The sequence below is a fragment of the Mustela nivalis genome (genome assembly GCF_964662115.1).
Source record: "Mustela nivalis genome assembly, chromosome: 18".
Lineage (NCBI taxonomy): Eukaryota > Metazoa > Chordata > Mammalia > Carnivora > Mustelidae > Mustela > Mustela nivalis.
This window is the reverse complement of record NC_139037.1, coordinates 15,931,293-15,951,651: the sequence shown is the minus strand read 5'-3', so window position 1 is coordinate 15,951,651 and position 20,359 is coordinate 15,931,293. Positions and strand designations below refer to the sequence as shown.

General features: G+C 41.8%; 1 protein-coding gene across 2 annotated transcripts in view; it reads left to right on the top strand.

The window, feature by feature from the left end:
* WWP2 (WW domain containing E3 ubiquitin protein ligase 2) overlaps positions 1 to 20,359 on the top strand; it is a 147,652-nt gene that overhangs the window by 919 nt on the left and 126,374 nt on the right. The gene's annotated exons all lie outside the window — the stretch shown is intronic.

Genomic DNA, 20,359 nt, shown 5'->3' with positions numbered 1-20,359 from the left:
ATGACTTTTATTCTTTCTTCGATTTAAATTATTCAGTTTCACTTATCATGTGACTGCTTATCTTGATAAAGTGTAACTAGGTAGGGTGACTGAACGGTCTCTTTTGTGTTTCTTTTATTGTGACCTTAATCATGATTTTGATATTAAACACCTGTGTAAAAGCTGCTTACCCTCTTCATGTTTACTAAAATTCGCAGAAGTGAAATGAATGTGCCACAAAGATGTGGTATAACTAGAGTGAATGTTCCAGCTGGACTTTCACAGGAGCCGGAGTCGTTTTGGATTACCCGTAGGAAAAAAAAATGACTTTGCTGACATGTTATGAGTTAAAGTTCTTGGAGTCTTTGACATTTAAAAATTATTTTCTTTCGCAGCCTTTGAGTTAGGTTGGGAAGGTATTATTCATACTTTGGAATGAACAAACAGCCCTAAGGGAGAGAGACTTGTTTTGTTGTTGTTGTTGTTGTTTTGTTGTTGGTTTTTTTTTTTTTTAGCAGTTTATTGCTTTCTTTTTTACTGGTCTCTTTGTTCCTGCTAGACTGCACATCCTTCAAGGGTAGGGTTCATATTGCATTTGGCTCCTACCCTAGTGGCTGGATATTGTGGGCACTTGGTAAATGTTTGGTGAATAAATGACTTTCTAGAGGTCGCACAGCTGTAAGTGAAGGACAAGGGATTTGAACCCAAGACCTAGCTTTTCTCTTATCAGACCATTTTCTGTGCTATTGGTCCATATGAAGATGATGGGCATAGGAATAAGGCTTGGGTTGGCTTCTTAATCCCTTTTACCTAATGATGACTTCCTTGGTTACAAAGAGCTCTTACCAACATCTCGGGACCATGATCCTGTGAAGTTCAGGACTGTCCCAATTCCACAGATGAGGAAGCTAAGGCTTATTGATGTTCTTGCTTTAGATTCTAGAGCTAGTGACTGAGCAGGGACTCAAACCCAGGCAACAGACTCATTCTCTACCATTTACAGAAGGAGTATAAAGTATTTTTTTAAAAAGATTTATTTATTTACTTATTTGACACACAGAGAGATCACAAGTAGGCAGAGAGAGAGAGGGGGAAGCAGGCTCCCTGCTGAGCAGAGAGCCCGATGCGAGGCTTGATCCCAGGACCCTGGAATCATGCCCTGAGCTGAAGGCAGAGGCTTTAACCCACTGAGCCACCCAGACCCCCCTATAAAGTATTATTTTAAAGTATTTTTTCAAGTACAGAAAGAATGACATTTTAAGGAAAAATAAAGTATACCAAAAATTATGAATATGGAATGTAATTGAAGTTTAAAAAATTCCAAGAGGCACCTATGGTGCCTCTTCCTGGGAGAACATTCTTTCATTCAGTGAGTATGTAAGTGCCTACTCTTGGAGTTGCACTGTCCAGTATGGTTGAGTACTGGAGATCTGCAATGGAGTATAAAATACACTGGAGTTTGAAGAGTCAGCTTGAAAAAAAAAATATGTCATTGATTTGTTTTGACTGTTGTAAGAAGCATAATATTAATATAATACCAACTTATGCGACACACGATAACATTTTAAGTTTATTGGGATAAATGCAGTATAATTGAAATTAATTTCACCTGTATCTTTCTACTTTTTAAAATGTGTTTCCTAGAAAATTAAAGATTATATTGGACAGTCCTGTTCTAAACACTGGGAATATAGTACCCAAGAAAAGGAAAAACTCTTGCCCTTGTGGATCTTAAATTTTAGTGGAAAGGAACAATAAACAAAATAACCAAGTAAAGTGCATGTTTTATTGTAATAAAGGGGGGAAGTGGGATGTGGAGTGTTGGCTGCGGCTGCAGTTTTGCATAGGGTCTTTAGAGATGCCTTCCTGGGAAGGTGACTGTTGAGTAATGACCTGAAGGAGGTGAGGGGAGGAGCCATGGAAGTGGGGACATTGTGGTCCAGGCAGAGGGGACAGCAAGTTCAGTAGCCCTAAGTAGGCGCACCCCTAGCAGGTTTATGGGCCAGCTAGGGGGCTCCGGTGGCTGGAGGAGTATGAGCAAGGGAGAGGAGGAGATTGAGGTCAAAGAGATGTTGGGGGCAAGGGGAGTGATGGGCACGTCATGGCGGGCCTTGCAACCCATTTTAAGGGTATGGGTTTTAGTCAGTGATTGGGTTCATTGGAAAGTCTTAAGCAGTGGCTTGGACACGGTCACCCTGCCTTTTAACAGGCTCGGTCTGGTTGCTGTGTGGAGAAGGAGTACAGAGGAGCAAGGCTAGGGCAGGGAATTGAATTTAGAGACCTCCAAGAGCCGTGGGAAAGACACAGGATGGATAGTGAGTTTCTAATGTTTAATTATTGGTCTTACCTGACATGTATCGGATGCATTTTGTTTGTCAGGTATTCTGTTGTTTTACAGATTTAAAACAAACAGAACCTCACTGAGGCGAAGTGATGTACGTGAGGTCATGTAGCTCGGTCATGGAAGAACTGGGAGTTGAGTCTTGATCTTTGAGTGCAGAGCTCTTGCCTTCCTTAGTGAGATACTTGGCGGTGGATACATGAACATAATCTCCCACTGGAAGCAAATCAGTGAGCTGCTTTTGAATGATTTTGAGTCACCATGGGCTCTTATAGATTCTGGAATTTCCGAGAGTTAGGAACAAAAGGGAAGTTCATGTTTCCCTTAAAAACGAACCAGTTGAATCTTTTTTAGAAAGTTGCAGGCCTCTGCTTCTCCCCACAAGGTTGTAAACAAACACTCAGTGATTTAAGTCAAGTGTTAATAACTACTTCTAGGAAAATACCAAACACTAAGGCTTGGCAGTCCTGACCTAGGGCAGGTCCGCTTCCTCTGTGTCACCCATGCCTTTTGCTTCCTGTTTTGTTGTGCGATCTGCTTTCTATTCTCTTTTATTATTAGCCTATAATTCCACTGTACTTCCAAAGATATGACCTTCCCTGTCCCTCCCTCTCTGTTTTTATGTGCTTGGCCTTTTACCGATGTCATTTGGCAAAGTTTAGTTGTGTTTGATTGTTTTTCAATGTGGGGCTTTGGAAAATGGAAGGTAACTCAATGCTGGCCAGAGAAAAGAGGCCAAGCAAGAAGAATTAGTGTTGGGAAAGAAAGAAAGAGCTGGGAAAGCAGGAGAGTATGAAGGAAAGGAGAAATTTTTGAACAGACCCTTCTCTTCACATTTTTTAAAAAGTGGATATAGAGTAGATCTGTAATTATAAGAAGCTCTGCCTGTTTCTACAACTGCCTAATTAAAACCTTGATGTCGGTGAATAGTTTTTGCCCTTCTTTGGTCCATGTGCTTCACAGGTCCTTTCATCTTGAGATCAGTGTTCAGTGGTTTCTTGACTCAAAGCTGAGTGAAGAATTTGAGGAATTGCAGAGCCTAGACTTTGAGCTTCAAGAACTGTTTTAGCTTGTATTTTAGTTAATATTGAAGAGCACTTACTGTGTGCCAGCCGCTTTCCTTGATTGGGCTCATTTAATCCCTACAGTAATCTTAGAAGGTAAGTAATATTCTTAGGTTCATTTCACAGATGAAGAATTGAGCTTTAGGGAGGGTGAGTAACTTGTCCACTATCACACAAAGGCTTGTGAGTGACCAGACCTATTTGCCTCTAAAAATTGACTGGTCTGAAAGGTTCTCCTGCAGTTGGGTGAGAAAAAGCATCAGGTGCTCTAGATACTGCAAGAGCTATCCCTTGCTAAAATTTATGCATGGTTGCTTTCTTGTGCCAAAAGCCCTTTGAAGATTTCTTTAATGGGGGTCCCTCAAAGTAAGAGATCTGAGGTCCCAGATGTCAGGGACCCCCTGACATTCCCCATTGTATTTTCAGGGCCTGGCACAGAGTGGGGCCTATCAGCATTATTGAAAGACTGACCCTGGCTCTGGACCGCGCAGGTTGGAATAAGGGTCCAGAAGAGGCACAGTCAGACAGCGGGCTGCCAGGCCCTGGAAATACAAAGGTGAATGTCAGGGATTCCTTGGCCATTTTAGTCCCCTGGTTTCAAGAATCAACCTGTCCTAGCCACCTTTTGTATCTGGAATCACAACTATGAAGCACAGTTTAAGCATGACCACATCTCCTGTGACTGCTGGGCTGCTTTCTTTTCGGAAGTTACTGCGGGCCTGGGAGTTGGGCCTCCAAAGAATGTGTAATGGGAAGGGGACTTTGAGTTTCAGCCTGATGTCATTTGAAATCTGGGTCTTCTAAAGCCTTTGCTGCTAATTGTATTAGTTTCCTCTTCCTCATCTGTTGTTGTTTTTTTTTAAGATTTTATTTTTTTATTTATTTGACAGACAGAGATCACAAGTAGGCAGAGAGGCAGGCAGAGAGAGAAGAGGAAGCAGGCCCCCCTGCTGAGCAGAGAGCCCAATGGGGGGCTCGATCCCAGGACCCTAAGATCATGACCTGAGCCAAAGGCAGAGGCTTTAACCCACTCAGCCACCCAGGCGCCCCTTCCTCATCTGTTTAATGCATTACTGTAAACCTGACCAACGTGATGGTTTAAAACAATGTTCTGGAGGCCTGAAGTCTGCAGTCAAGGTGACAGTATCAGTATCGACAGAGCCTCTGGGGGTGGTGGGGTGGGGGGTGGGTGGGGTGGTATTGGTGGGATCGAGGGGAATTCTTTCTTTGCCTCTCTTAGTGGCTCAAGGCATTTGTTGGTTTGGAATCATAGGACTCCAATCCCTGCTCGGCCTTCACATGGCTTCCTCCCCTGTGTGTGTCTCCTCTCTGTCTCCTGTACAGATACTGTGCCCACTCTAAATTCAAGGTGATCTCATCTCCAGACCTTTAACTTAATTGCCTCTGCACAGACCCTGTTGCAAAATAAGGTCACATTCACAAGGTTCCTTCCACATCCACAGATTCAGACATATGTTTTTGGGTGCCACAATTCAACCCCCTACTCTAATTGAATGTAGGATGGAATGTTCTTATTAAAATTAAATAAGGACATCATCCTATGACCTGATTTGAAGAGGAACCTTTTTCTTTTCTGAATGTAAATTTTATTTGTGACTAAAATAATACATGCACATAGTTTAAAGAGCCAAAGAGCCTTATAAGACTGAGAACGCAACAACAGTTCCTGGCTTCGCCTCTCTTTGTTCTTGATTCTGATATGTGTAGTCAGTGACTTTCAACTCTTAGTTTTCTTCTAGTATTGACTTGTGCGTTTCTTTTCTTTTATTATTTTTTTCCGATTTTATTTGTTTGTTTGAGAGAGAAAGCATGAGAAGCGGGGAGGGTCAGAGGGAAAAGCAGACTCCCCACTGAGCAGGGAGCCCAATGCGGGACTCTGATTCTGAAACTCCAGGACCATGACCTGAGCTGAAGGCAGTCACTTAGCTAACTGAGCCACCCAGGTGCCCCCCTCCCTTTTTTTCCTTTCAAAGTAGGCTCCACACCCAACATAGGGCTTGAACTCATGACTGAGATCGAGTCACATGCTCTACCTTCCGACTGAGCCAGCAAGACATTCCAACTTCTGCATTCCTGAATGACAGTTTTATCCTGCTCTCTTAGCCTGTCAGTTTTATCTACTGTCTTTTAACTATTGAAGGTGAGGATTTAGCCCTGTTTCGGGCCAGTCTCCACAAATACAGAGTTCTACACACTTGTACCTCCACCTTGTGATTATTCCCACATCACAAGTTTTGATTAAGTTGTTTATGCTGTTATAAATATTCACAGCTGAGCCACGTAGTATGTTAGGATTGCATTTCCTATCATATAACTTGTTGCTAGTTCCATATTTCCTGATTTTTTCATTTGCATAGTTTTCTGTGTTCCTGTCACTTATCCTGCATCAAATACTGCGATAGAGCTAAAAGTGCCACTTTTTTCAGTGCACTCGGATGCATCATGTAATCTCTTTCTTCCATTTTCTTTCTTTCCTCTAGAGGTGACATTTCCTATAAATTCTCTAATCCGGACTGTAATGCCTTGGGATTTTTCACTGTTAACCTTGTAATTGCTTTTGTCTCTCCCACGTGAATCCCCACTGTTCTCCATCTTTTTCCTTTATTCCCCTGGAACACATCTTTCAGTAGCTTCCTGACAAAAGCAGCATAGGGAGGAGTTTCTGTGAGACCTTACAAACCATGGTTTTCCAATCCTACTTGACTGATGGTTTTTTGGTTGTAGAATTATAGATTGAAAAGTTAAAAAAAAATCATTTTATCTCAAATTTGAAAGCATTGCATTGTCTTTTCACCTTTGGTGTTACTTCTGAGAAGTCTGATGCCATTCTGATTTTTCTTGTTTGTAAATGTGACTGGAAGCTTGTATACCCTTTGTTCTTGTGTTCTGAAATTTCATGACATTGTGCAATAGAAATTTTTTTTTTTCATCGTTTGGGGCACTCAGTTGGGTTCTTTCTGTTTAGAACTGTGTATTCTTCAGCTTAAGAAAAATCTTCTGTGACATTTCTTTGATGATTTCTCTTTTTTTTTCTCTTTTATTTCTGCGACTTGCTATAAGATGGACATTGGACACTTTAAAGATTTATTTGTTTTAGAGAGGGAGCGCGCACAAGTGGAAGGGGCAGAGGGAGAGAATCCAAAGTAGACTCTGTGCTGAGCATGGAGCCTGAGGCAGGGCTCGATCTCACCACTCTGAGATCATGACCTGAAACCAAGAGTTGGGTGCTCAACCGACTGAACCACCTGGGTGTCCTAGACTTTGGACATTTTGAACAAAACGACTGTTTTAAAAAAGTCATTTTTTACCTATTTACCATCTTCTTTGTCTTTCAGGTCACTTTTTAGTGTATTTCCTCGCTTTATCAGCTTGGTTTCTGCTATGAGGACTGTCCTTTCTAAGAGCAGATTGTTATTCTCTGAGTCCACCAACCAGCCAACTTACTTGCCTGCCTGCCTTCCTTTAAAATTGCATTCTGTTCTTGTTTCATGGGTGCAATATTTTATCTCTCTAAGTTGTTTTGAGGTTTTCTTTGACCTCTATTTTATATAACAGTGAGCTTTTATTTTTTTTAAGATTTTTATTTATTTATTCGGCAGACAGAGATCACAAGTAGGCAGAGGCGGGCAGAGAGAGAGAGGAGGAAGCAGGCTCCCTGTTGTGCAGAGCCCAGAGAGAAAGAGAGCACGCATGAGCCAAGGGAAGGGCAGAAAAGCGGACTCCCTGCTGAGCAGGGAGTCCAGTGAGGGCCTCCGTTCTGGGACTCTTGAATCATGACCTGAGCTAAAGGCAGACACTTAACCTACTGAGCCACCCAGGCACCCCTCTTTGTAACTTTATGAGGAACTGCCAGACTTTTCTAAAACTGCACTATTTTTCATTTCTAATTAGCAGTGTATGAAGATTCTAATTTCTCAAAGTTCTCAGTACTATTTGTTATTGTATCCTTTTTGATTTTGGCCATTTTAGTTTGTGTGAGGTGATGTCTTATTGTGGTTTTAGTTTGTATTTCTCTAGTGACTAATGATATACATTTTTAAAAAAGATTTTATTTATTTATTTGACAGAGAGAGATCACAAGTAGGCAGAGAGGCAGGCAGAGAGAGAGAGAGAGAGAGAGGGAGGGAAGCAGGCTCCCTGCTGAGCAGAGAGCCCAATGCAGGACTCAGTTCCAGGACCCTGAGATCATGACCTGAGCTGAAGGCAGTGGCTTAACCCACTGATCCACCCAGGCACCCATGATATACATTTTTTATATGCTTATTTTTAAAATATATTTTTTAAAGATTTTATTTATTTGAGAGAGAGGGTGAGACCGAATATAAGCAGGGGGAGCAGCTCAGGGAGAGGGAGAAGCAGATTCCCACTGAGCAGGGAACCTGATACAGGACTCCATCCCAGGACCATGAGATCATGACCTGGGCTGAAGACAGATGCTCAAACAACTGAGCCACCCAGGTGCCCCAGTTTTTATATCTTTTTTAGAGAAATGTCTGTTTAGACCCTTTGCCCATTTTTTTAAAAAAATTGGATTGTCTTTTTATTATTGAGTTGTAAAAGTTCTTTATATATTCTAGACATTTTTTTTAAGGTTTTATTTATTTGACAGAGAGGGATATCACAAGTAGGCAGAGGGGAAACAGGCTCCCCGCTGAGTAGAGAGCCTGACTTAGGGCTTGACCCCAGGACCTGAGATCATGACCTGAGATGAAGCCAGAGGCTTTACCCACTGAGCCACCCAGGTGCCCCTCTAGACTTGATTTGCAAATATTTTCTCTCATTCTTTGGTTGTCTTCACTTTCTTGATGGTATCCTCTGAAACATAGAAGATTTTAATTTTGATGAAGTCAAATTTATCTTGTTTTTATTGGTTATACTTTTCATATTATATCTAAGAAACCATTTCTTGACTTAAAGCCATGAACATTTAAACCTGTGGTTTTTTTTCTGAGTTTTATAGTTTTGCTCTTATATTTTGGATTTCGGTGCATTCTGGATTCATTTTTGTATAAGGTATGAAGTAGGGGTCTAACTTTGTGCATTTGCTCATGGATACCCAGTTGTCCCAGCACCATTTGTTGAAAAGACTGTTACTCTTTTTCCATTGTATTGCCTTGGCATCCTTGTCTAAAATCAGTTGTATGTAGGTGTATGAATTTGTATCTGGACTCTCAATTATCTTTTCTTTCTTTTTTTTTTTTTTAAGATTTTATGTATTTATTTATTTGAGAGAGAGAGAGTGCACAAGCTGAGGGTGGAGAGAGACAGACAGACGTGGAGGGACCAGCAGACTCCCTGCTGTACAGGGATCCTAGCTCAGGACTTGATCCCAGAGCCCTGAGAGCATGACCTGAGCTGATGGCAAACATTTAACTGACTAAACCACCCAGGCTCTCCTTGACTCTCAATTTTCTTCACTTGCTCTGTGTCTATCTTTATAGTAGTACCATGGTCTTGATTACTGTAGCTTGCTAGTAAGTTTTGAAATTAAGTAAGATCCTGGGTGTTATATGCAACTGATGAGTTATTGAACACTACATCTGAAACTAATGATATGCTATATGCTGGCTAATTGAATTTAAGTTAAAAAAAAAAAAGAAATTAAGTAGTATGAATCCTCCAACTTTGTTTTTTCTAAGATTATTTTGGCTATTCTGGGTCCCTTGTATTTCCTTATGTATTTTAGAATGACTTTATCAATTGAGTTCTGTTTTTTCTTCTTATGTTTTATTTTAAAAAATTATTTATTTATTTATTTATTTATTTATTTGACAGACACAGATTACAAGAGGCAGGCAGAGAGGGGAGGAGGGGAGGAAGCAGGCTCCCTGCTGAGCAGAGAGTCTGATACGGGGCTTGATTCCAGGACCTTGGGATCATGACCTGAGCCGAAGGCAGAGGCTTTGACCCACTGAGCCACCCAGGCGCCCCTCTTTTTATGTTTTAATATCTGGCTTTTCTTTCTAAGGGTCTCTTTAGATAGTTGGATTCCTTTATGTATTTAGTAGCCACAGGCTGAGCTGTGTGCTCAGCCTCAAATGGGGGAAGGTGAGTGGGGATGGGACAGTGACTTCTCATAGCTCGGGATGTAGACTTCCACTTATCTGTCTGGATCAGTATGGTGCCTAATTGCTACCCTCAGCTGTGCCTGACGTCCTCAGGTCTGGTGTAATCTATCCAGAGACTAAAAATGAACTCTTCCTATTTGGGATTGGGGAGAGGGTGACTGCCTGGCTGAATAGTTGGGGAGGGGGTCTGGGAACTGTTTCTCATACAGGCTTTTACTCTTCTCTCCTGTTTGTAGGCCAACTCTGCTGTCACTTTCAGACACACCTAGTGCCCGCAGTCACCCTTTCTGTGATTCCCCAGTGCTACTAGCCTGCTTTTTGTCAACCCTACCCCCCAACCATTACAGGCATCTCACTTGCCCCTTTCCAGGATGTGGCTGCTGCCCCCTCTGTCTGTTGTTTCCTTTCCCATTCATTTTTAGTTGGTTTATATTTTTGTGTTTCTTTTCTGTCATTTTGATGGGATTTGAGAAGAGAGCAGAGATAAATATATGTGTTTAATCTGTTACGTTTATTAAGAGCTCCTGGAAGGTTCTCTAAGGGAAAAGTTGGTATCAGGGAAGGTGCTATAATACTTAGTCTCCTCAGAACCAGTCCTGGCACAGAGCTCCTTCACTGTGTACTGTTCCTAAAGTTTTATATTGCCCCTTTAAAAAAAATCTGCATATTGTTTAGTGCAATCTTTCTGCATAATTTTAGTTTAGCCTTAAACATTCTCATAGAGCTGGGCGCCTGGGTGGCTCAGTGGATTAAGCCTCTGCCTTCAGCTCAGGTCATGATCTCAGGGTCCTGGGATGGAGTCCCGCACTGGGCTCCCTGCTCCATGGGGACCCTGCTTCTCCCTCTGCCTCTGCCTCTCTGTCTCTTTCTGTCTTTCATGAATAAATAAATAAAATCTTTAAAAACAACAACAACAACAGCAAAACATTCTGATTGAGGTGAAGTCCTACTCTTAGTGTAGACAACTAATTCAGTAATGCTATACCAGTGGTTCTCACCCCAGCTTTATATAAGGATCCCCTGGGGAATTTTTAAATAATGTAACTGACTGTACCCTACTCCAGACCAGTCAAATGGGAATCCCTGAGGTGGGTTTGGCTGTCATTGTTGACTGGTTCGTTTTTAGTGCTCTCCAGTTAATTCCAGTGTGCAGAAAGAATTGAGGACCGCTGTTCCAAAGCATTTCATAGTTCATTAAGAATAATTTTACCTCGGCACCTGCGTGGTTCACTGAGTTAAAGCTTCTCCCTTTGGCTCAGGTCATGATCTCAGGTTCCTGGGATAGAGCCCCACATTGGGCTCTCTGCTCAGCAGGGAGCCTGCTCCCCCCCCCCCCCCGCCTCTCTGCCTACTTGTGATCTCTGTCAAATTAAAAAAAAAAAAGAATAATTTTATCTAACAGGATACATTCCATTATATCCCTTATTGCCATTTTCTTCCTCCTTCACTGGCCCCTGTTTGTTTTGTAGCGTCCCAAGACTTACTACTACCTCGAGAGCTCTTGCTCTTTTATCTGCCTGGAATGTTCTTCCAGTGTCATTCTCAGTTCTGTCCTTCACCTTCTTCTGATCTTTGGTTAAAAGCCACCTTCTTGGGGCGCCTGGGTGGCTCAGTGGGTTAAAGCCTCTTCCTTCAGCTCAGGTTATGGTCCAAGGGTCCTGGGATCGAGCCCCGCGTTGGTGGGGGAGGGGTCTCTGCTCGGTGGGGAGTCTGCTTCTCGCTCTCTCTGCCTACTTGTGATCTCTGTCTGTTGAATAAATAAATAAAATCTTTAAAAAAAAAAAAGCCACCTTCTCAATGAGACTTTCCTCATCCACAGCTTTTTTCACTTTGGCCGCCATCTTAAATTCCTGTCCTCCTTCGCTGCTTTGTTTTTCTCGGAGTCACTTGTTACCTCTGCAGTTCTTTCATTTGCTTCATATCTGGCATCCCTTTTGACACATGTCCTTTCCCTATGTTATCAGTCTTTTAGAGTTTAAAGAATCCAGTGGATGGAGCGTCATTTATTCTCTCTCCCATGCCCTTCTCTGCTGTTTGTAGATGCAAGCTTCTGACCTGTATCATTTCTTTCTCCTGGAAGGACTTCTTTTAAATGTTTCTTTCAGGGTATGTTTTTGTTTGAGGAAGTCTTTTGTTTACTCCTTCACTTGTAAAGAATAACTCCATTGGACACAAAATTCTAGGTTAGTATGTTTTTTCTTTCAATACTTTAAATATTTCTCTCTGCTCTCTTCCTGCTTATATGGTTTCTGGTAAAACAAACCAACCAACCAACCCTGTTGTAATTCTTATCATTATTCCTGTATAGGTTAGCTGTTTTCTTTCCCCTTTTGGCTTCATTCAAGACTTTCCTTTTGTTTTTAGTTTTCTCTAGATTCAGTATGGTAATATTCTGTATCTAGTTGTTTGTTTGTTTGTTTGTTTGTTTTGTTCTAGTGTTTGGTGTTTCTCCTGCTTCTTGTTCTCTGAGCTTCCTGGATTTGGGGCTTGCTGTAGGTCATTGACTTTGGAAAATTCTTGGCCATTATTACTTCAGATATTTCTTTTGCTCTGTTCTCGCTTCTTCTGGTATTCCAGTTATGCATATTTTGCACATTTTGAAACTATCCCACAGTACTTGGACTTTTAAAAACATTCTTTCTTGTGTGCTTGGACAGCTTTGTTGGTTGAGTGGCTGCCTTCGGCTCCTGTCACGATCTTAGGGTCCTGGGATGGAGCACTATATCAGGCTCTCTGCTCAGTGGTGAGTCTGCTTCTCCCTCTGCCCCTTCTTCTCCACTCATTCTCTCTCTCTCAAGAAAATAAATAAAATCCTAAAGAAAAATTCTTTCTTTTTGCATTTCTATTTGGGAAGTTTTTATTGACATAGCTCTAAACTCTGTGATTCTATAGCTGTGCTGTCTACGGATGAACCCATGGAGACAATCTACGTTTCTTTTACACTGTTTTGGATTTCTAGCCTTTTCTTCTTTCTTTCTTAGGGCTTCCATGTCTCTGCTTACATTATCCATCTGTTCTTGTGTGTTGTCTCCTCTTTCCATTAGGGCCCTTAATATATCTATCCATAGTTATTTTAAATTCCCTGTCCATTAGTTTTAAAATCTGTGTCTTCTCTAAGTCTGGTTCTGATGCTTGCTTTGTCTCTTCACACTTTTTATTGCCTTTTAGCATTGCTTATAATTTTTTGAAAAGATTTTTTTATTCTACAGAGAGAGTGAGAGAGCATGTGGAGCGGGGAGGGGCAGAGGGAGAGGGAGAGAGATTTCAAAGCAGATTCCCTGCTGAGCGTGGTGCCCTACATGGGGCTTGATCCCAAGCTGAAATCAAGAGTCAGACACTCAACCGACGGAGCCACCCAGGTGCCCTTTGACATTATTTATAATTTTTAATTGAAAGCTGGACATCATGTATTGGGTTAAAGGAGCTGAGGTGAATAGGCCTTTAGTTTGGGGTTTTATGTTAATCTGGCTAGGAGTTAATTTGGGTTTAACAATTGCTCTGACTTGGTGCACCAGGGTGGCTCAGTTGGTTAAGCATACAGCTTTCGATTTCATCTCAGGTCTTGATCTCATGTTCATGAGTTCAGGCACCCTTGGGTGTGGAGCCTACTTAAAACAAAACAAAATAATTGCTGTAACTGTAGGTACCAGAGGTTTCAAATTTATCTAGTATCCTTGTTTTGGTCTCCCTGTTATCTTTGGTCTTCCTTAAGAACAACTTTGTGAATAGTATTTGCACCTTTCAGCTCTTTCAGCTGTATTCCAGCTTTATTAGACCTATGATATGGTGGGAAAGTATGGGGGAGGGCCAGAATTTTGTAGTCTTATCATTAAATCCCAGTCTTTTAGGGGTGTCCAGGTGGTACAGGTAAGCGTCCGATCTTAGTTTTAGCTCAGGTCGTGATCGTGTGGTTGTGAGACTGAGCTCTGCATTGGGCTCAAAGCTCAGCATGGAGTCTGCTTAAGTTTCTCTCCCTCTCTTTCTGTGTCTCCCCTTCACATGCTCTTTCTCTAAAATAAATACATCTTAAAAAAAAAACCACCCTCAGTCTTTTAACGAGTCTATGTCCATGGGTTGTCACCTTCAAAAGTGTTTTTTAACTAGTTTTCCTCAAGTGATACAGGAAGAGTAGAAGGACCTCAGGCAGGGGAACTTCCTTCCCCTAGTTAGGATAAAGCTCTGGTGAAGTTGTTTTCGCTAGAGAGTAGGCCCTCGTTGTGAACATTTGGGATATTTTACAGTGGTTACTTTTTCCTTTTCCATGCAAGAGCCAGGAGGGAATCTTTCTTGGCTCTTCACCAGGACAACCTCTAAAGCAGGAATTTTGTTTTGTTTCATTTTACTCACCGTTTATCACTAGCACCAAAACCAGTGCATGGTATATAGTAGATGCTCAATAAATATTTGTTCATCCAGGCCCATGAGGTTATTTTACATATGTGTGGGAAAATTTCTCAGACCTAAGATGGTAATGAACTGATGACATTTCTCTGAGTGAATAGTTAGTCCTCAAATCTATTGATTACTTGTTGGGTTTTGTGGTGTTTTGTGAGTGTCTCTCTAATTTGAAGCCCTACCCAACATGGGATTGTTACAGAGCTGCTCTCATGCAACCTTTAGTAAGGAAACTAGTAAGGAATGTATTTTATATCATGATCCAGTGTACTTGTTTTGTTTGTTTGTTTGCTTTTTAAGATTTTATTTATTTGACAGTGAGAGAGGGAATACAAGCAGGGGAAGTGGGAGAGGGAGAAACAGCTTCCTGCTGAGCAGAGAGCCCGATGTGGGGCTCGATCCCAGGACCCTGGGATCTCAACCGAAGCTGAAGGCAGAGGCTTAACGACTGAGCCACTCAGGTACCCCGATCCAGTGTACTTGTACATATAAATGTCCATTTATCTGGACAGACTTTTCATGAAATAATACTTTCCTTTATGTATGATGTACTCTTATATTTTATATTCTGTTATATTTTACTTAAAAAAGGTTTTTTTTTTGCCCCAAAGATTTTTATTTATTTGACAGAGAGAGAGAGAGATAACAAGTAGGCAGAGAGGCAGGCAGAAAGAGAGAAGGGGAAGCAGGCTCCCCACTGAGCAGAGAGCCCAATGCAGGCCTTGATCCCAGGACCCTGAGATCATGACCTGACCTGAAGGCAGAGGCGTAACCCACTGAGTAACCCGGACGCCCCTAAAAAAAGGCTTTTTATTTATTTTTATTTTAAAAAAGATTTTATTTATTTGACAGAGAGAGAGAGATCACAAGTATGCAGAGAGGCAGGCAGAGAGAGAGAGTGGGGGGAGCAGGCTTCCAGCTGAGCAGAGATCCTGATGCAGGGCTCGATCCTAGGACCCTGAGATCATGACCTGAGCTGAAGGCAGAGGCTTAACCCACTGAGCCACCGAGGTGCCCCAAAAAAGGCTTTTTTTTTTTTTTTTAAATATTTTATTCATTCATCTGTCAGAGGAGAGAGCAAGAAAGAGAGCACACACAAGCAGGCAGAGGCAGAGAGAGAAGCAGGCTCCACACTGAGCAAAAAGCCTGATGTGGGATTCGATCCGAGGAGCCTGGGATGATGACCTGAGCCTAAGGCAGCAGCTTAACTGACTGAGCCACCCAGGTCTCCCCAAAAAAGACTTAAAAAAAAAAAAGATTTTATTTATTTGTCAGAGAGAGAAGCATGCACACACGCTTGTGAGCACTAGCAGGGGGAGGGGTGGAAGGAAAAGCAGGCTCCGCACCGAGCAAAGAGCCCAATCCAGGACCCTGGGATCGGAACCTGAGTTGAAGGCAGATGCTTAAGCAACTGAGCCACCCAGGCATCCCTAAAAAAATGCTTTTCAAGATTTACATAGAGGACAGGTTCAGAGGACAATACGCTTTTAGTGTTTTTACACTTGATCTTAGCCAAAAGCCAAGAAGCGATTGTTTTTAGTGTTTTTAAAGAAATTTGGGTTAATTCAACTAACCAGAGGTAGATTTGATTTTCCTCTTCCCCACCCAATAAATCCATTACGCCCTTCAATAATGAAATTCTCTGTGTGTCTATAACCTTTGGTGATACTTAAAACATTGTTCCCCTTCCTCCTCCTTCCTACCCTGGGCTTATGCTAACTCATGTTTTTGGGAGTGATTTGGATGCAAACATTGCCCATTGCTATGAGCAAGGGAAAAAATTAAACTTGAGTCCAGGTGCAGGGCTGCTGAGACAGGTATAGCATAAATCCTGGGCCTCAGGTTTCATGACCTTCCGGTAGTAGGTAGTTGGGGATTGGAGCCTCCTGCCTATTAGGGACCATGTCTCATATGGGACCCTGAGGCAGAGGCTGAGAGGCTAAATGTACTTTGGGATGGGGTCTGACTTCTTTTCTCAAGTAATGGTTACTTTTAAAAAATACATGGTTGGAAAGGTCTTACAGTTCAAAACACCTACCTTGTAAAGTCAAGGTGGTATTTTCCTTAATAGATCTGGAAAGACAGACAGTCCCCGATGTAATAACACTGATTATTATTAATAAACACTGGACTACCATCTCGAAAGACATTGGAAAAAGAAAACTTGTTATCTACTCTAATTCTTCTGCTTTCCCAGTTGGCTTTCTTCCTTCTGAGACTTCATTAGAATTTATCTGCTTGGTTTTGTTGTGGGGCCCTGACGGATACAGATCCAGAGGTTTGGTCTTCTCCCATTTAGGCCATGTAGGAGGTTTCATTCTCTCGAATTCTCTTTGAGTTTAGGCCATAGGCTAAAAGGAGAAAAGCTCAGGGAGGACGTGCTAGTTTAAAACTACCCTCAGTTGAGTTGTCTTAGGAAAAGAGTCCTAATAGATATAAAGATTTTTAAAATATTCTTTTATTTTTTGAGTCTCTAAATAATGGATCTCCTGCTTGTAGTGCTTTAACCTCTGTTACCGAAAGCCCTGAGGCATATTTATAATCATTAATTTTTCCTTCATTATTCAAGATATGATCTTCCCCCTCCTTAAAATTATCGTTAAATTATGAGAGAGATCAAACATGTAAAATGGTTCAGAGAATAAGATAATGAATAGTCATAAAAACCACCATCTGGATTTCATGAATATTAACATCTTGCCATATTTGCTTCAGAAACTTTTTCTTTAAAAGACAAAATGTTGCAGATACCTTTGAAGTTCCCGTGGTCTCTGTCCTTCCACCAGTTCCCATGGTCCCTTCTGTGCTACCCCAGAAGTAACTTCCATTCTCATCTCGGTGTGGTTACTTCCCAGCCACACTTTTATACCTTTATTCCATTCATGTCTTGCCACAGCAGTATATACAACTGATTCTGTGTAAGTTCAAGCGTGCACCAATGACATCATACTACACTTAGGTTTTCACTTGCTTTTTTCCCCCTTTTGCCATTATAATGTGGGATTTTTTAAAAAAGATTTTATTTACTTACTTGACATACAGAGATCACAAGTAGGCAGAGAAGCAGTCTCCCCACCGAGCAGAGAGCCCGATGCGGGGCTCGATCCCAGGACCCTGAGATCATGACCTGAGCCACCCAGGCGCCCCATAATGTGGGATTTGTATGTGTAGATTGAATTCAGATATTCCAGCTATTCCACAGAATTCCATTTTTTAAGTAGATTCAGTTTATTCATTCCCCCACTGATGGACATTTAGATCGTTTACAAATTTTTGCTATTACAAACGTTGTGATGAACATCTCTGCAACACGGCTTCTTCGGCATGTGTTGGGAGATTTTTCCCGGGGCCGAGACCCAGGAGGGAAATCCTGCCAGGCACAATATATGCATCTTTCACTATACGGAGGTTGCCAGGTACCATCTCATTTGCCTTCAGAACTGTGTAAGGCTTCTCACCACTACTTTTTCTCTGACATCTCATCTCTTGCTGGTCTGCTCGGGGGAAAGAGAGCATTGATCTTTTTATTGCTTTACCAAAACAAATTTAGTCTAGGAAATCAAAACATCTTCCTTTTAAATTTCAGACAGTGATGCTCCAGTTCACTGGGTAAACATTTATGGAGCTCCTGTTAAGAGCCAGGCATCATTCTGGACGGCAGAGCAGGGCTCCAGGGCTAATAGATGGGGCACACATCTCAGCCTTTGTGGAGCTTACATTCTAGGGGAGGGAGAGAGACAATAAATACGATAAATCCATACAGTATGAACCATGCCAGTGATAAATGCTAGGGAGGAAAAGTAAAATAGGGAAGGAGGGGTCCAAATGCATGTGGAAAGGTAGTGTAATAGAGTGGTCCAGGAACACCTCTTAAGAAAGTGACTTCTGAGTACATGTCTGAGGTAGTCCCTATAGGTGAGCAATTGGGGAAAGAACATTCTAGATGGAAAAGGTAGAATTCCAATAGGGGAGCAAGTCTGGCATGTTCAGGGATGAGTGGGGAGGCTTGTATAGCTTCAGGAGAGGGAGGAAGTGGGGAAAGAAAAGAGAGGGGAGGTCAGAGAGGCGTGTGGACTGTATCATGCAGGGCCTACATTTTAAGGACTTTGACTTGTACTTTGCAGTAGACTGGAAGCCCTGAATGGTTTTGAATAGCAGAGTGATGTAATCTGACATATGTCTTAAAAAAAAATCAGTCTGCTGAGCATAGAGATTAGAATGAAGGTAAAGAGGATCTGAGCAAGAGAAAGATAATCTGGGTAAGAGATCACAGGGCTTTGGACCAAGATGGTGCCAAGAGGTAGAGAGAAATGTTTGAACTTGGGAATATTTTAAAGGTAAAACCAAGACGATTTCCAAATATGTTTTAAAGATTCTTAAATTTTATTTTAGAGAGAGAGACAGCCCGGAGGGGAGGGGTAGAGGGAGAGGGAAAGAATCTCAAGCAGACTCCGGACTCCGTACCGAGCCCACCATGGGGCTTGATTGCACCACCCTGTGATCACGACCTGAGCTGAAATCAAGAGTCGGACGCTCAACCGACTGAGCCACCCAGTGGCCCCCAAACAACAAGATTTCTTGACAGTTTTAATGTGGGGTGTGAGAGGGAAGGTAGAAGCAGGGATGAGTCCTAGAATTTTGGCCTGAGCCACTGGTTGGAAAGAGTTGTCATTAACTGAGATGCAGAAGGCCAAGAAGCAGGTTTGAGAGGGAATATCGGAAGATTCGTTTGGTCATTAGACAAAGAGGGGCTGAGGTTCGAGGGTGAAGTTTGTACTAAACACACCAATTTGGGATTGTCAACAGTTGGCTGGTATTTAAAGCCATACGAGAAATTACCAGAAGACATGCAAGGCCTGAGCTGTGGGACACCCTGCTGGTTAGAGGTTGAGGAGTAGAGAGGGAGCCTGTAAAGAGGCTGAGAACGAGCAGCCCGAGAGGCAGGGGGAAACATCGGGCAGCTGTGATGTCCTGGAAACCCCAGGAAGAAAGCATTCCAAGGAAGAGTGTGATCGATCTGTCATATCAGGTGTGCCGGTAGGTTGTATGAGACGAGGACTGAGAATTCACTATTGGACTTAGCAACACAGAGGTCTGGTCTTAAGAACTTGATAGCGGTAGTTTCTGTATTGTCTTCTTAGATGCTCCCTAGAACTTTTTAGATGTTTCTATTGCCACCCCATATCTAAGATTGTAAGTCAAATGCCTGTTATAGACTAGTCTGGGAAAAACTAGTCACTAAAAATTTTTTTGGACTGCATGTACCTCATAAATAAGGCAGTTGTTTTGTTTTGGCTAAAATCTTGAAGTATAAAAGTATTTGACTTCAGCTATGGAAAATGTCAAAATCAGTGTGACTTTATGGTAGCTACATTTTCATCCTCACATAAAGGGTTTCCATTCTTAGTGAAATGTGGTGACTTAACATCTTTTAAGGCTGAGTAACCCTTCAGAATAGCAAGTTGGAGGAGAGATCAGAAAGAAATACAATGGAAGAAGGTATTAATGATGTCGAACAGAAGAGGACTTTCTTAGTGTCTTTACAGTAGCAGTTCTCCACGCGAGGGAGCAGCAGTGACCTCTGCTGGCCACTTGAGACTTAAAAGGTTTTGCAAGATCAAAACTATTTTCATAATAACCTTATTTGCCTTTTCCACCGTGATTGCATTTGCACTGATGGTGCAAAAGCGAAGGTGAGTACAACTGTTGCTGCCGTTGTTGGAATCTGGGCTGTGCTGCGAGGCTGAGCTGTTGTCCTTGTCTTAAAAAAAAATCAGCGGACTTAGTAAAAAGAGAGCAGGCCAGTTTGACTTCAGAATGTGCTTGACAAAGCAGTAAAAATTAGTAATTTTATTAAGTCTCAACCCCTATGCATGTCTTTTTTCTAATATTCTGTGTGATGAAGTGGGAAATACGCCTACAGCACTTCTGCACGCCTAAGTATGATGGTTGTCTTGGGAGGAAGCGCTTGTGTGAATTGAGAGCGAAGTTGCTTTTTTCATGAAATGCTATTTTTACTTAAAAAAACTGAACAAACTGAAGTTACTAGATTGGGTATTTGGCAGACATTTTGTTGAAGATGAATGAAGTGAGCCTGTCACTTGAAGGAAAACAATGGACAATATTTGTTGCCAATGATAAAATATGAGTTTTTAAGTGAAGATTAGAATTTTGGAATACTTACATCTGCCACCAAGAGCTTGACACTTTCCCAATACTTAAAGATCTGTTTGATGAGATCAGTGGTGACATTCACAAATGTGCTTTTTCTGATAGTGTATAATGAAATGTGTCAACATTTGGAATATCTACATAGCTCAGTGAACCAATATTTTTCAAATGATAAAGGGCGATGTTACAAAATTGTGTATAAAAGATCCATTCAAAATGCAAGATAGACTTATGCTTTGAGCCAAGGTAGAGTGACAGGGATGCCTGATGGCTAATGATGTCCAGAATGTGCTAATTGGCCATTCGTGTATCTTTTTATT